Here is a 16635-nt window from a genome sequence, read left to right on the forward strand (position 1 = left end):
CTTTTTCACTCTCCTCTTACTTACACTTTCATCAAGAGGCTCTTTAGTTCCTTTTCATACCATACACAAAAATAAACAAAAATGGATTAGAGACCTAAATGTAAGACTAGACAGTATAAAGCTCTTAAGGAAAACATAGGCAGAACACTCTCTGACAAAAATCACAACAAGATCTTTTATGACCACCTCCTGGAGTAATGAAAATAAAAACAAAAAAAAATGAGACCTAATTAAACTTAAAAGCTTTTGCACAGCAGAGGAAACCATAACAAAAATGAAAAGACAACACTCAGAATGGGAGAAAATATTTGCAAATGATGCAACAGACGAAGGATTAATCTCCAAAATATACAAGCAGCTCATGTAGCTTAATATCAAAAAATAAACAACCCAATCTGAAAATGGGCAGAAGAAATAAAAAGATATTTCTCCAAAGAAGACACACAGATAGAAATACATGAAACACTAATTGTTGGAGAAATGCAAAACTACAATGAGGTATCACCTCACATGGTTCAGAATGGCCATCACCAAAAAATCTACAAACAATAAATGATGGAGAGGAAAGGAACCCTCTTGTTCTGTTGGTGGGAGTGTAAATTGATACAGCCAGCATGGAGAACAGTATGGAGGTTCCTTAAAAAACCAGAAATAGAGCTAACATCTCACCTAGCAATTCAACTACTGAGCTTATACCCTGCGAAAACCATAATTCAAAAAGACACATGTACCCTTATGTTCATTGCAGCACTATCTACCATAACCAGGATATGGAAACAACTTAAGTGTCCATCAACAGATAAATGGATAAAGAAGATGTGGTACACATATACAATGGAATACTGCTGCTGCTGCTAAATCACTTCAGTCGTGTCCGACTCTGTGTGACCCCATAGACGGTGGCCCACCAGGCTCCCCCGTTCCTGGGATTCTCCAGGCAAGAACACTGGAGTGGGTTGCCATTTCCTTCTCCAATGCATGAAAGTGAAAATGAAAGTGAAGTCGATCAGTCGTGTCCGACTCTTAGTGACCCCACGGACTGCGGCCCACCAGGCTCCTCTGTCTGAGATTTTCCAGGCAAGAGTACTGGAGTGGGGTGCCATTGCCTTCGCAATGAAATACTACCCAGGTATAACAAGAAATGAAAATGGGTCATTTGTAGCAATGTGGATGGACTAGAGCCTGTCATACAGAGTGAAATAAGTTAGAAAGAGAAAAATCAATGTCATATATTAACGCATGTAGGCAATGGCAATGGTAGTCAGTCGGACATGACTGACCCGACTTAGCAGCAGCAGCATGGAGTCTAGAAAAATGGTATTGATGAATCTAGTTTCAGGTCAGAAATAGAGACACAGACAAAGAGAACAGACCTATGGACACAAGAAGGGAAAGAGGGGTGGGATGAATTGGGAAATTAGGTTTGCTATAAATTATAATATTGTAATTTATATGAATTATAATAGATAGCTAGTGGTAACTTGCCGTATAGCACAGGGAGCTCAGCTTGGGTCTCTGTGATGACCTAGATGAGTGGGATGGAGAGTGGGGTGGAGGGATGTCCAAGACGGAGGAGATATAAGTATATGTATAGCTGATTCACTTCGTTGTGCAGCAGAAACCAACACAACATTGTAAAGCAATTATACTCCAATAAAAATATTTTGTTTAAATATTTGACTTCCAGTAGAACTTGAACCTCACTATACACTCATTGTAATACATCAGCATGCAAATGACACACTCACTAGAATTATGACAGTTGACAATTGCATGACAATCTGAAAAGCCCATATGAGGACCAGGAAGGAATTCAGGCTAAGACCTGGCACTGGTCCTGGCAACCAGTTCAATAACAAAAGGAATGTGGGGGCTTCCCTGGTGGCTCAGTGGTAAAGAATCCACCTGCCAACACAGGAGACGCAGGTTCAATCCCTGATCCACGAAGATCCCGCATACTGTGGAGCAATTAAGCCCGTTCACCACGACTATTTTGCCTGTGCTATAGAACCCAGGAGCTACAACTCAGCCCGCATGCCCTAGAGCCACACTCCACAACAAAAGAAGCTACTTTAATGAGAAACCTGTGCACCATAAAAGAGAGTATCTCCTTCTCACCACCACTAGAGAACAACTGTGAGCAGCAACAAAGACCCAGAACAGCCAAAAATAAATACATAAATAAATGTTGTTAAAAATTATTTGCTAGGCAATTTGTAGATCTCCTTCGGATCAATTGCTGAAAAATTATTGTATCCCTTTAGTGGTGTCTGTGTGTTAGTCTCAGTTGTGTCCGTCTCTATGCGACCCCATGGACTGTAGCCCGCCAGGCTCCTCTGTCCATGGGATTTCCCAGGCATGAATACTGGAGTGGGCTGCCATGCCCTTCTCCAGGTTAGTGGTGCTTAGTTGTCTTCAATGTTCATGTTCCTTGAAATCTTGCATTGCTGTCTTCACATTTGAAGAAGTCACTTCCTCCAGTCTTTACTTCCTGGCTTTGGGAGGGAAAGGGCTTCCTAGGTGGTGCTAGTGGTAAAGAACCCGCCTGCCAATGCAGGAGATGTAAAGATGCAGGTTCGATCCGTGGGTCGGGAAGATCCCCTGGAGAAGGAAATGGCAACCCACTCCAGTATTCTTGCCTGAGAATCCCATGGATGGAGGAGCCTGGCAGGATACAATCCACTGGGTCCAAAAGAATCGGACATGACTGAAGCACCTTAACACACACTATTGAGAGAGAAAAACCTTCACCAGCCAGCCCAGTCAGGGTTCTGGAGCTGTCTCAGACCTTTTCCATGAATGCACTCACTTCACACTCATTGTTCCCTCTTGTGGGGGATTCTTAAGATTGGATTGTTTGTTGTTCAATCGCTAAGTCTGATTCTTTGCCACCCCATGAACTGCAGCACTGCAGGCTCCTCTGTCCACCACTATTTTCCAGAGTTTGCTCATGTCCATTGAGTCGGTGATGCTATTTAATCATCTAGTCTTCTGTTGTCCCCTGCTCCTCCTGCCCTCAATCTTTCTCAGTATCAAGGTCTTTTCCAACAAGTCAGCTCTTGACATTAGGTGGCCAAAGTATTGGAGTTTTTCACCTTCAGGGTCAGTCCTTCCAATGAATATTCAGGGTTGGTTTCCTTTAGGATTGACAGGTTTGATCTCCTTGCAGTCCAAGGGACTCTCAAGTGTCCTCTCCAGCACAGTTCAAAAGCATCAGTTCTTCGCTGTTAAGCCTTCTTTATGGTCCAACTCTCACATCCGTACATGCCTACTGGAAAAACCATAGTTTTGAATAGATGGACCTTTATTGGCAAAGTGATGTCTCTATTTTTAATATGCTTTGTAATATGACCCATAGGTTGGTCGTAGCTTTCCTTCCAAGGACTGGATAACTTCTCTTAATCCTGCAAAGCTAGGCTAAGAACTGAAATCCTCTCATTTGCTTTCCCTCGGGTGTATGTGTACTAAGAGGCTAAGAGGTGTCCAACTGTTTGCGACCCCATGGACTGTGGTCCACCAGGTTTCTCTGTCCATAGGATCCCCAGGTAAGAATACTGGAGTGAGTTGCCATGCCCTCCTCCAGGGGATCTTTCTAACCCAGAGACTGAACCCGCATCTCTTACATCTCCTACATTGGCAGGCAAGTTCTTTACCACTAGCTCCCCCTGGGAAGCCCTAGAGTGGTTCCCTGAAATGCCCGAGTTTGTGTGCTTTCTCCTTATTCCCCATATTTATTGAAAACCTACTCAATATTGAGCCCTGTCGTTGAGGCCCGGGGTTCATCAGTGAACTTCAATGAACAGAAACTCTTGCCTTCGTGGAGCTTAGCATCTAGCAGGTCAAGAGTCAGTCTTGGCATTTTGATTCCACTTGTTTGGCTTAGAATAAACAGAATGCTATATTTCTAATTTAAAAGAAACTGATATTCAACAAAGGTTATTGTATAGCCCAGGGAGCTATAGTCAATATCTTGTAATTTTCTATAATGGAAAATAATTTCAAAAGTAATGTATGTGTGTATGTATAAATGAATTACAAAAAAAGAATTCCACTTTTTGAAATTTAGTAATGTTTATTTTTTTGCCAGTTTTTCTAAATGCCCTATGGACATCTAATAAGAATGTATGAGATACAAAATTTTAAATATATTTGTGTAGGGTATAAAGATTAATAGAAATTTATTATATTTAAATTATTAATGACATCATTCAAGATGCTCCTATTCTTACTTTTTATGCCCTTGATAAAATATTCTCAGAAAAATGTTAATATGTCTTACTATGATTATATATTTCTTCTTTTCCCTTATATTTCTTTTGATTTTTGCTTTATGTATCCTTGTTCCTTTGTTGTTAGTCACCTCATGGCTTATGATGTCTGTCTTCTGTGTGAATAGTACCTTTTATCTGAAAAACATTCATCTTTGTTTCATTTAAAATTAAATAAATAAGTAAATTTAATAAGAGTTGGTCTTGGGACTTTCCTGGTGATCCATCAGTTAAAACTCCACACTCCCAATACAGGGGACCTGGTTCAACCCCTGGTTAGGGAACTAGATCCTGCCTGCTACAGCTAAGACCCCAAGTACCACAAATAAGACCTAGGGCAGCCAAATAAATTTTAAAACATAATAATAAAATGTACTTTTTTAAAAAGTGGGTCCTTCTGGTCTGTACTTCATCCTACATACTTCATTCTCCCCCTTCCCTGGAACTACAAGTCTTCCTAGGTACTTAAGATGCTTCATATTATTAAAGCCTCCCCACAAACCCTCAAGGTAATGGCAGATGGTATGTTTCAAAGATGACTGCCATAGCAACTCCCATACCAGTGGGCCTTTCTGCAAGTGGGACTTGCCCCTCCAAAGTCAATTTTTCTACCTCTTTGGACCTGGGTGGACCCTCAGGAAGATTAGCTGAATGGTAGGTGACAAAGTGACTCTCAGGTATAGTGTTGAACCATCCTGGAAGCCTCTGCTTCCTGCCTTTTGGCATCCATCTGTGAGCTTGCCATGCCATGAGAAGCCCAGCAACACAGAGAAGACAAGGGCAGGTACGTCATTTGATAGTGCTGACTGAGCTGAGCTTTCCCACCATCCATCTCAGGTGAAGCACCTATGAGTGAACAAGCTTCCAGATGGTTCCAACTTCTAGTCATTCAAGTTACCTCCACCTCCAACCCTTTGAGTTTTCCCAGCTGGACACTAGGCATTGTAGAGAAGAAAATAAGTTGTTCCCAGTGTACCCTGCCCTGATTCCTGACCCACTGAATTCATGAGCATAAGAAAATGGTTGCTGTTTTGTGCCAAACCCTTAAAGCTACACATGAGGCCCTCATAATATCACCAGCATCCTCTTTCCCCACTACTGTTCACCACACTGGTCTTTCTGGACCTCAAATATACCTGACTTGTTTCTAGGATGCATGCACTTGCTGTCCCCTCTACCTGGAATGTTTTTCCTCAGATATTCCCATGTCTTGAATTCCCACCACTTGAACCCCAGCTCATCTGTTACCTTCTAGAGGCCCTGGTGATCCAGTGGCTGACTCTGTGCTCTGGATGGAGGGGGCCTGGGATTGATCCCTAGTCAGGGAACTAGATCCCACATGCTGAAACTAAAAATTCATATGTTGCCCCTAAAAGATCTGACAGGCTGCAACTAATCCTGCATGCTGCAACTGAAGATCACACATCCCACAGTTAAAGAAACTGTATGCCACAATGAGGGCTGCCCAGGTGGCGCTAGTGGTAAAGAATTGCCTGCCAATGCAGAGATGCAAGAGATGTGGATTCAATCCTTGGGTAGGAAAGATCCCCTAGAGTAGGACGTGGCACCCCACTGCAGTATTCTTTCTGGAAAATTCCATGGGCAGAAGGGCCTGGGGGGCTACAGTCCATGGAGCTGCAAAGAGTTGGACATGACTGAGCGACTGAGCGCTAAACTAACTAATGCCTGCAATGAAGATCGAAGATCCCACTTGCTGCAACTGAGACCCCGTGCAGCCAATTAAATAAATAATATTTTTTAAAAATAGCCCTGGCCATCATTTGAAAGTAAACCTCCTTCATTCTCTGAAACATCCCCTATATGTTTTTTTCATAACATTTGTGATAGCTAATTTTATGTCAACTTGGCTAGGCCACAGTATGAAGATACTTGGTCAAATATCAATCTAAATGTTTCTGGGAAGGTGTTTTTTATATGCAATTAATATTTAAATAATTAGACTTTGAATAAAGCAGATTACTCTCCATAATGTAGGTGGGCCTTGTTCAATCAGTTGAAAGCCTTAAGAGAACCAGACTGAGGTCCCCCAAAGGAAGAAGTAATTCTGCCTCCAGACTTCCCTTGGATTTGAGACTACCTCAGTTCTTCCCTGGCTCTCCACCCTGCTGGCTTGCCCTGTAAATTTCAGACTTGCAAAATTCCGTAGTAGTATAAGTCATTTCCTTAAAATAAATCTCTATACTCATACATATCTTGCTGGTTCTCTGGAGAACTCATTAATATGCATTCATACAATATAAAATTATTGTATTGGGGGTTATCTAGAACACAGATCAGCAACCTTTTCTGTAAAGGTCCAGCTCCCTGGTAGTTCAGATGGTAAAAAATCTGCCTGCGACGCAAGAGACCTGGATTCAATCCCTGGGTCAGGAAGATCCCCAGGAGAAGGGAATGGCAATTCACTCCAGTACTCTTGCCTAAAGAATTGCGTGAACAGAGAGCCTGGAGGTTTACAGTCCATGGGGTCACAAAGAATCAGACACGATTGACTAACACTTCCTTACTAAGTATTTTAGGCTTCACAGGCCACACAATTTCTGTCACAGCTACTCAACCCTACTTTGAAGCATGAAATCAACTAAAAACAATACATAAAAAATGATCGTGGCCACGTTCCAATAAAAATTTCACTTTCCTGGTGGTCCAGTGGCTAAGACCCCAGGCTCTGAATGCAGGGGTCCCAGGTTCGATTTCTGGTCAGGTAACTAGATCCCACATGTCCCAACTAAGACCTGGTGCAGCCAAATAAATTAATTAATTAAAAAAAAACTTCACTGGGGTTCTGATTTTTTTACTTTGCTTTTCTGTTTGGAGTGTCACTGTAACTACTGTATTGTAAGTGATGGAAAATAGTAGCATATGTTATTTTGGGGTGTGTTTTTGCATCAGTGTTTTATCTCTATTAATCTTAGTTTTCATTCCAATCCCAAAGAAAGGCAATGCCAAAGAATGCTCAAACTACCTCACAATTGCACTCATCTCACATGCTAGTAAAGTAATGGTCAAAATTCTCCAAGCCAGGCTTCAGCAATACGTGAACCATGAAGTGCCTGATGTTCAAGCTGGTTTTAGAAAAGGCAGAGGAACCAGAGATCAAACTGCCAACGTCCGCTGCTGCTGCTGCTGCTGCTAAGTCGCTTCAGTCGTGTCCGACTCTGTAAGACCCCAGCCTACCAGGCTCCCCCGTCCCTGGGATTCTCCAGGCAAGAAACTGGAGTGGGTTGCCATTTCCTTCTCCAAGGAATGAAAGTGAAAAGTGAAAGTGAAGTTGCTCAGTTGTGTCCGACTCCTAGCGACCCCATGGACTGCAGCCCACCAGGCCCCTCTGTCCATGGGATTTTCCAGGCAAGAGTACTGGAGTGGGGTGCCATTGCCTTCTCCGCAACAATACAGTCTTGACGTACTCCTTTCCTCTTTGGAACCAGTCTGTTGTTCCATGTCCAGTTCTAACTGTTGCTTCCTGACCTGCATAGAGGTTTCTCAAGAGGCAGGTCAGGTGATCTGGTATTCCCCTCTCTTTCAGAATTTTCCACAGTTTATTGTGATCCACACAGTCAAAGGCTTTGGCATAGTCAATAAAGCAGAAATAGATGTTTTTCTGGAACTCTCTTGCTTTTTCCATGATCCAGCGGATGTTGGCAATTTGATCTAGTATAGCTCTAACGGTAAGTTAATCGTGGATAAACTTTTCTTTATTCCATTAATATAAGAGTGGTTTATTTAATAATCATCAATGAAATAAATGTACCTGATATTCATTTTAATAATTACAGTGATAAATTATAAAATAAAAACCAGCAACACAATTTTTAGTTATGCTGAACATGAAGGACTTAATTTTCCACACAAGTTTCAGTGTTTTTAGTAGTCAATTCTATGCATTTTATATAAATAGAAACATATATATATATATATATATATATATATTACACATAAAAACAGCTTCTCAGGTGGTTCAGTGGGTAAAGAATCTGCCTGCAATGCAGGAGACGCAGGAGATATGAGTTTTGTCTCTGGGTCGGGTAGATCCTCTGGAGGAGGTCATGGCAACCCATTCCAGTATTCTCACCTGGAGAATCCTCATGGACAGAGGAGGCTGCAAAAAGTATGACTGAGTGACTAACACTTTCACTTTCACACATAAAAAGAGTTGCCTAAGATTAACTTAAAAGATTATTTACAGATGGAAAAGTGATTGAGTCACTATTTAAATAAACTTACTGCCCTACACTTACTGCCCTTCCTTTATTTGAAGGAAAGTTATGACCAACCTAGATAGCATATTCAAAAGCAGAGATATTACTTTGCCAACAAAGGTCCGTCTAGTCAAGGCTATGGTTTTTCTTGTGGTCATGTATGGATGTGAGAGTTGGACTGTGAAGAAGGCTGAGTGCTGAAGAATTGATGCTTTTGAACTGTGGTGTTGGAGAAGACTCTTGAGAGTCCCTTGGACTGCAAGGAGATCCAACCAGTCCATTCTGAAGGAGATCAGCTCTGGGATTTCTTTGGAAGGAATGATGCAAAAGCTGAAACTCCAGTACTTTGGCCACCTCATGCGAAGAGTTGACTCATTGGAAAAGACTCTGATGTTGGGAGGGATTGGGGGCAGGAGGAGAAGGGGACAACAAAGGATGAGATGGCTGGATGGCATCACTGACTCGATGGACGTGAGTCTGAGTGAACTCCGGGAGTTGGTGATGGACAGGGAGGCCTGGCGTGCTGCGATTCATGAGGTCGCAAAGAGTCGGACATGACTGAGCGACTGAACTGAACTGAACTAAACTGCCGTACACAGCTTTCTAATTTTATTTATCTGGTCCAGCAGTTTACTGGAATCTGTTCACTTGTTGCAGAAGAATCAGGGCTGGCAGTGGATGTTTCAGAAATCCCAAGTGCAAAAGATTGACTGATGTTTGTACCAGGTACAAAACTGGCACAGTTTTCTTTTTGTTCAGGGCTGTGTCTACTACCCTGGAACATCATATTTTCTGTATTTCAGTTCCAAGACTGAGATGTCTGGTTAAATTGACAGTGAATGATAGAATTCACTGTTTTCATAATATAACAGTCCTTTTTTATAAAGGCGTACCTGAGTTAAGTACACTGCTCTTAACTGATTCTAATTGTGGGCTTTTTAAAGAGGAAAAAAAAAATCCAAGAATCTGCAGAAGTCTAAATTTAGCCTATTGTCAAAAGAATCTGGATTTATACCCTCTTTATAACCATTTTCACCAGTTTCCCTTCATTTTAATTTTTTTGAAAATAAACCACTGCATGAATTCCTAGCTGAAAATTTGCATGTATGAGATACAAAATTTTAAATATATTTGTGTAGGATATAAGATTAATATAAATTAATATAAATAGAAATCTATTATATTTAAATTATTAATGACACCATTCAAGATGCTCCTATTCTTTTTTTTTCTGTACTTGATAAAATATTCTGAGAAATGTTAATATGTCTCACTATGACTATACACTTTTTTCTTTTCCTTTATATTTATTCTGATTTTTGCTTTATGTATCTTCGTTTCTTTGTTGTTAGGCATCTAATCATTTATGGTGTCTATCTTCTTTGTGAATTATATCTTTTATCACTAAAAATATTCATGTTTCTTTTTTTTTCATTAAAAAAAAATTTTTTAACGAAAGAAAAATTGCATACTACTTTAATTTACAAATTGTTTTTCAATCAAATATCCTGACATTTTGTTTCTTTTCCTTCAGGGTGTCTAACTATATTACTGCAGTAGCAAAACTTCTTCATTTAAAAAATCTCTACTACTAATTTTAAAGTTGATTTGTGTTAAGTAAAAATTAAATCATACACTGCAAGGTGTAGGAAGACTTGTTTTAAAGCATCCAATGATATAGATTTGACTACTAAGTTTGATCTGTTCACTGTTCAGCAATTTTAGACTCGTGGCTTTCTTTCTTTGGTTTGTTGGGTTTTGCTTTTGCTTCTGTGCTGTACTAGTTTGCCATGTCACAACTGCACTGTGCAGTGTTACAGTAAGGACCGAGAAAATCTTTATGGATGCAATATGGTTTGTGATATACTTCTCTCAAGTTCTCAGTGATTTAAATGTAATCAGACCTTCTGCATTTTGCAACAAAAAGCAGGTTTTCCAGGTGACTATTTTGGTGAGTGTCAAAATAATAATTTATGGTGGATTCCTGTCGATTCACTTTGAATTTATATACATATATATTGCAAAAAAGGAAACTTCACTTACAAAAATAGTTAATGATTGACCTAGAACATAAGCTACCTGAGAGAGAACCCATGTCTGTTTTCTTTCCCCAGGAATCCTTAGCACCTAGAAAAATTGCTAGTACATTAAAAACTTTCAGTAAATATTTGTTGAACAAACAAATGAGAGAATGAAAAAGTATTCTTTAATTTCACTTTGGTAGGTCAATCCCTTTGCACTTTAGTATCTTTGAACTTCAAAGACAACGGCATTTAATCTTTAAACTTTCATCTCTCTGGAAGCTTGACTCAAATTTGAGGGCATATCCTTATAGATTTTAATATTGGAGTATTTAAATGTCATTTAATCTGAAAAAATATTTCTAGGGAAATGACTTTAGCTTGTCTGGAGTCTTACTTGTTCTATTAGCTCTATTTCTTCAGGTGTCGATTCTTTTCTGATTTGCAGAGTTTAAAATGTTTCTTTCACAATGTTGATCTTGGTCATATGCCTGGTGATTCTTAGTTGTCTGCTCATCTTTTGTTTGACAATTTCAGGGACTTCCCTGGCAGTCCAGTAGTAAAGAATCCAACTGCCAATACAGGGAACATGGGTTTGATCCCTGGTCTGGGAAGATTCCACGTGCTGCAACCACTGAATCTCAATGCATCTAGAGCCCATGCTCCACAACAGGAAAAGACACCACAATGAGAAGCCAGTACTCCACAACAGAATAGCCCCTAGCACGACCACTAGACAAAGCCCGAGTGCAGCAACAAAGACCAAGCACAGCCAAAAGTAAAATAAAGAAATGAATAAAATTCTGGGAAAGACTGAAGGCAAAAGGAGAAGGGAATGGCAGAGGATGAGATAGCACCACCAACTCAACGGCCATAAATTTGAGCAAACTCTGGGAGACAGTGGAAGAAAGAGGAGCCTGGCATGCTGCAGTCCATGGGGTCGCAAAAAGCCAGACATGACTTATGGACTCAACAACAACAAAATGTTTTTTTTAATTAAGTAATTTTTTTCCACTGCCTGTTCTATTTGTTATAACTTGACTTAGAAAAGGAGTCAAGTTGTAACATATTGGATATATTTTATTCACTGATTTAGCCAAGGGATAAATTATATCAGTTGGATCTGTTTAGAACATGTTGTTACTGTTGTTTAGTTCAACTCTTTGCAACCCTATGGACTATAGCCCTCCTGGGTCCTCTGTCTATGGGGTTCTACAGGTAAGAATATTGGAGTGGGTTGTCATTTCCTTCTCTAGGGTATCTTCCCAATCCAGGGATTAAACACACATCTCCTGCATTGGCTGGCGGATTCTCTACCACTGAACCACCTGGGAAGCACACTTAGAACATGGGCCAAAGAATGAGTACAGCTAATGTAGCTTTACCCATGTTTCTTTCTGTGTGATCACCTTGATAAATGCCCCCAAACTTCCTCCCATTTCTTAAGTCCACACACTACCTTTGGGAAATTCCTAGAACTGCCCCAACCTCTGAGGATGTGGTTTCCACCAGTTCTGTTTCTTAATAATCCTGATCTTGTCTGACTCATCTTAAATGAATACATCCAACTTACATTCACAACATGGCAGGGGGAAGCGAGGAGAGAAAGCAAACGACAAAGCAAAAGGGGCCAAATGTGAACAGTGAGTGAATCTGGGTAAAGGTAATCTTGGTCCTTTCGTTATTTTCTTTAAATCTGAAATTATTTCCAAATACTAAATTTTTTCAAGACAGCATCTCTCGAGACAATCTCAAATTCTTCACTTGTTAACTAATTTCAAGCCACTCTGATGAAACTTGATTCGATCACACCCCTAAATATAGCCACCCGTGAATCTGATGATTCAAAAGCTGGTAAACATTTTCAGTTCTCAGTCAGCAGTATCAAACACCACTGACCACTACTTCCTTCTAGAAAGAGATTCCTTGGAATCCTCACTTTCCTCTCTCCTCTTTGGCTGCTCCTTTTCAGGTTTCTGTGCAACCTGGCTTCCAACTGAACCAGATTATCTATTGGATAATAGGGTTCCTCAGCCCTTGACTGTAAATATTTGTTTGTTTACTTATTTATTTGGCTGCACTGTGCCTTAGTTATGTCATAAGGGATCTTTTCTTGCGACGAGCGGGCTCAGTAGTTGTGGTACGTGGACTCGGTTGTCTTGCGGCCATGTGGGATCTTAGTTCCCCAGTTGAGCTCAGTTCAGTTTAGTCACTCAGTCTTGCCGACTCTTTGCGACCCCATGGACTGCAGCAAACCAGGCTTCCCTGTCTGTCACCAACTCCCGAAGCTTATTCAAACTCATGTCCATCAAGTAGGTGATGCCATCCAACCATCTCATCCTCTGTTGTCCCCTTCTCCTCCTGTCTTCAATCTTTCCCAGCATCAGGTCTTTTCCAATGAGTCAGTTCCTCGCATCAGGTGGCCAAAGTATTGGAGTTTCAGCTTCAGCATCAGTCCTTCCAATGAATATTCAGGACTGATTTCCTTTAGGATTGACTGGTTGGATCTCCTTGCAGTCCAACCGGGGATCAAACCCACATCTCCAGCATTGCAAGGTAGATTCTTAACTACTGGACCACCAGGGAAGTCTCAGCCTTCAATCTTAGACCTTCTTCCCTGCCACGTCTTTACTTTTCTTTCTGAAAGAGCCCGTGCTCTTCCACAAGAGAAGCCACTGCAATGAGAAGCCCGTGCACCACAACAAAGCATAGCCTTCACTCCTCACAACTAGAGAAAGCCCGTGCGTAGCAACAAAGGTCCCGTGCAGTCAAAAATCAATAAAAATTTTTAATTAAAAAAGAAAGAAATGGGGGACACAGAAGGGCTTCTGTGCCCAGGAGCCCCACAGAGTCCTGCTTGGTTGCAGAATCTAACCAGCTAATCCGAGCTATTGCTGCTGTTGTTCAGTTGCTAAGTCATGTCCAACTCTTTGCCATCCCGTGGACTGCAGCACAACAGGCTACCCTTTCCTTCACTGTCTCCTGGAGTTTGCTCAAATTCATGGCCACTGAGTCGGTGAGGCCATTCAACCGTTTCGTGCTCTCTTTCCTCCTCCTCCTCCTGCCCTCAATCTTATCCAGTATCAGGGTCTTTTCCAGGATCTGACCTCTGTCTTCATAATCCTTTGCCCACAGGATAAAGCTTTGGGCTGTTGTCATCCACAAGCTTGGATGATCTGACCCCCTCAACCCCATCTCACACCATTCTAGCCGATCTCCTACTTTTGACCTTTTATACGTGCTGTTCTTCCTACCAGGAATTCACTTCACCTGAGACACTTTATCTCTCCATGACCCAACTGATGTGATAATCACAACAGCTTCTACATATTGAGTCAAATACCAGGCACCATGCCATTAAACCCATTAACTGACTTAATACTCCTAGGAGCCCATGAGATACAAAACTTTTTCCATGAAGACACTGAGCCCAGAGAGGTGAAGGAACTTGCCCAAGGATGCACAGCTTAGCTAGCACTGCTTGAACTCAGCTCTGTGTGACACTAAAATGCATGTTCTGTGTGAACCCAGCAATCCCACTTCTGGCTACAGATCCAAAAAGATTAAAATCAGAATCCCAAAGAAATAATTTGTACTTTCAGTCTCACTGTAGCATTATTCACAATAGCCAAAAAAAGGAAGCAACCTAAGTGTTCATGGTCAGCCAGATAAAGAAAATGAGGCCCATTCATACAATGGCAGATAATTCAGCCTTAAAAAGAAAGGAAATTCCGCTGTATGTCACAACATGTTTGAACCCAAAGGACCTTATGCTCAGTGAAATAAGCCAGACCAAGAGGGGACACGTGCTGCATGATTCCACTTCTATGAGAAACCTAACAGTCAATTTATAGAAACAGAAAGTAGAATGATGTTTGCCAGAGACTAGCAAGAGGGGGAAATGGGGTGTTGTTGTTCAATGGGTATTAAGTTTCAGTTACTCAAATTGAATTTGTTTTGGAGATCTGCTGTACAATATTACACCTATAGTTAATAATACTCTGTTGTGCACTTAAACTTTTGTTGAGGGTAGATCTTATGCTGTAATCTTAACACAATTTCTTTCTTTTTTTTTTTAAGAAAGAATGCTCGGAGCTTCCCTGGTAGTTCCAGTGGTTAAGAATCCTCCTTCTACTGCAGGAGCCATGAGTTCAACCCCTGGTTGGGGAAATAAGATCCCACAGGCTGAGTGGCACAGCCAAAAAATTTTTTAAATAATAAAAATAAAACATGCTTTGCAGACCCATCCCTGCTCCTGCCTCACTGTACTTCTCCCAAAACACATACACTCAACACGCAAAGCTGATGCAAGGCATTGGGCTTCTCCACTCTGCCTTCTCCATCACTGGAGACATGTCCTGGTGGGACATGTCTCCTCCCTCCTGCTTTGGTGGGAGGGGTTATGGGTCTCTACTTAGGGATCTCAGACTCATCCTCAACATAACAATATAACACTGGAATCCCAAAGCCACTAGGAAGGATAGAGCCTTGGGGGACTGCATCCTTGGAGACGCTGTCTTCAAGGTCATTTGGCAGAACAGAACACACCCCAGAAGGAAATTCCTGGGAGCACACTCAAGTTTCTCATGCCTCACCCACAAGAGAACACACTAGACATTGAATAGTGTCCCCCCAGAATTCACGTGCTTCCTGTGAGCAGCCTAAGCTGAAAGGCAAGGAAAAGACCCTGATGCTGGGAGAAGGCAAAAGGAGAAGAGGGCAACAGAGGATGAGATGGCTGTGATAGCTTATGGTGAACGATGTTAGATTCGTGATCTCCAAAGAAAAAGATTTAGCTTTGGGATCAGGGACCAGGCTTGATCACTCAAGAGCTTTTGTGTAGAAGAGTTTTGTTAAAGTATAAAAAGGACAGAGAAAGCTTCTGACATTGACATCAGAAGGGGGATGGAGAGTGCCCCCTTGCTAGTCTTATCAATATATACTTTTACCAAACTCCCACAACATACATCTTAAATTAAAAAGATTAGAATTAACAATAGAAAGGTCTTACCAGAACCACTCCCATGTAAAATAACAAGATTAGCCAAAAGGTTCTTGTTAAAAAGGAGAAATATGTCCTTGAGCAAGATACATTGTTGTTATATAATCCTTAGTATGGAGCTTAAGATGAGTTGTTTCTTGTGTAATCATCAGCTTTGGGCTTAAAGAAAATAACATCTTATGTGACAGACTAAGGAATGTAGGAAAAAAAAATCTGTCCTTTTCTCTTCCTCAAGAGCCCCAGACCCCTTTCTCCTCCTCGGGGATCCCGGACTTCTTATCAACCTACCTGAGAATTAACTCTCTCTGTTGGATGCCATCACCGACGCAATGCCTTCCCTGATATCAAGCTCAGTTGGTAAAAAATCCACCTTCAATGCAGGAGACATGGGTTCAGTCCCTGGATGGGGAACATCCCCTGGAGAAGGGAATAGCTACCCACTCCAGTATTCTTGTCTAGAAGATTCCAAGGACTGAGGAGCCTGGTGGGCTATAGTCCATGAGGTCATAAAAGAGTAGGACAAGACTGACGGACTGAGCACACACAAACTGGAAACCTCGGTGGCTCCTCTGTGACACCAGGGTTTTATGCTCTCATCCACACATCCCCACCCATCTTGCTCTGCCCGTGGGCCCTTCCATGCCTCTCTCTCCCATACAGCTTCCAATTCATGACTAATAAGATCAGCAAGGGGCCAGGCACACTGCATTCCTTCCAAGGAGATCTGATTGGCCCACCTTGAGTCATGTATCCACACTGACCAATCAACTGTGCCAGAGAAGTGGCACCACATGGCACCAGGGGTGATCACTAAAATTGGAAACAGCGGGTGTAGCCAGGAGAAGGAAATGGCAACCCACTCCAGTACTCTTGCCTGGAAAATTCCATGGACAGAGGAGCCTGATATGCTACAGTCCAAGGGGCCCCAAAGAGTCAGACGCGACTAGAGACTTCACTCACTCACTTCAGTGTAGCCAGAGATTGACCAATCAGATTTGAAGTTGGCCCCTGGACTACACCCTTCCCCCACCAATCCCAGGGGCGAACTCAGTGTTAACACTTTGGATCCTGGGTTATCAGGGCCATCCTAGGGTCCAGAGGAAGCTTCCAACAAAAGGGGGTGGGGA

The 16635-nt window shown here is 41.7% G+C and overlaps 1 long non-coding RNA gene across 2 annotated transcripts; it reads right to left on the minus strand.

Annotated features, from left to right (window-relative positions):
* Positions 1-3040: 3040 nt before the first annotated feature.
* LOC147368717 (uncharacterized) lies at positions 3041-16164 on the minus strand. Of its 2 annotated transcripts, none has more exons than XR_015166763.1 (2): positions 15797-16164; positions 3041-3268 (listed from the first exon to the last, which is right to left on the minus strand). It is a non-coding gene; the product is annotated as an uncharacterized LOC147368717 (long non-coding RNA). The 2 variants fall into 2 exon arrangements; XR_015166762.1 differs by having other exon boundaries at positions 3041-3271; positions 15797-16024.
* Positions 16165-16635: the final 471 nt, after the last annotated feature.

Source organism: Bos grunniens, chromosome 7 (genome assembly GCF_055505025.1).
Source record: "Bos grunniens cultivar Pamir isolate PY7600 chromosome 7, Bosgru_T2T1.0, whole genome shotgun sequence".
NCBI lineage: Eukaryota > Metazoa > Chordata > Mammalia > Artiodactyla > Bovidae > Bos > Bos grunniens.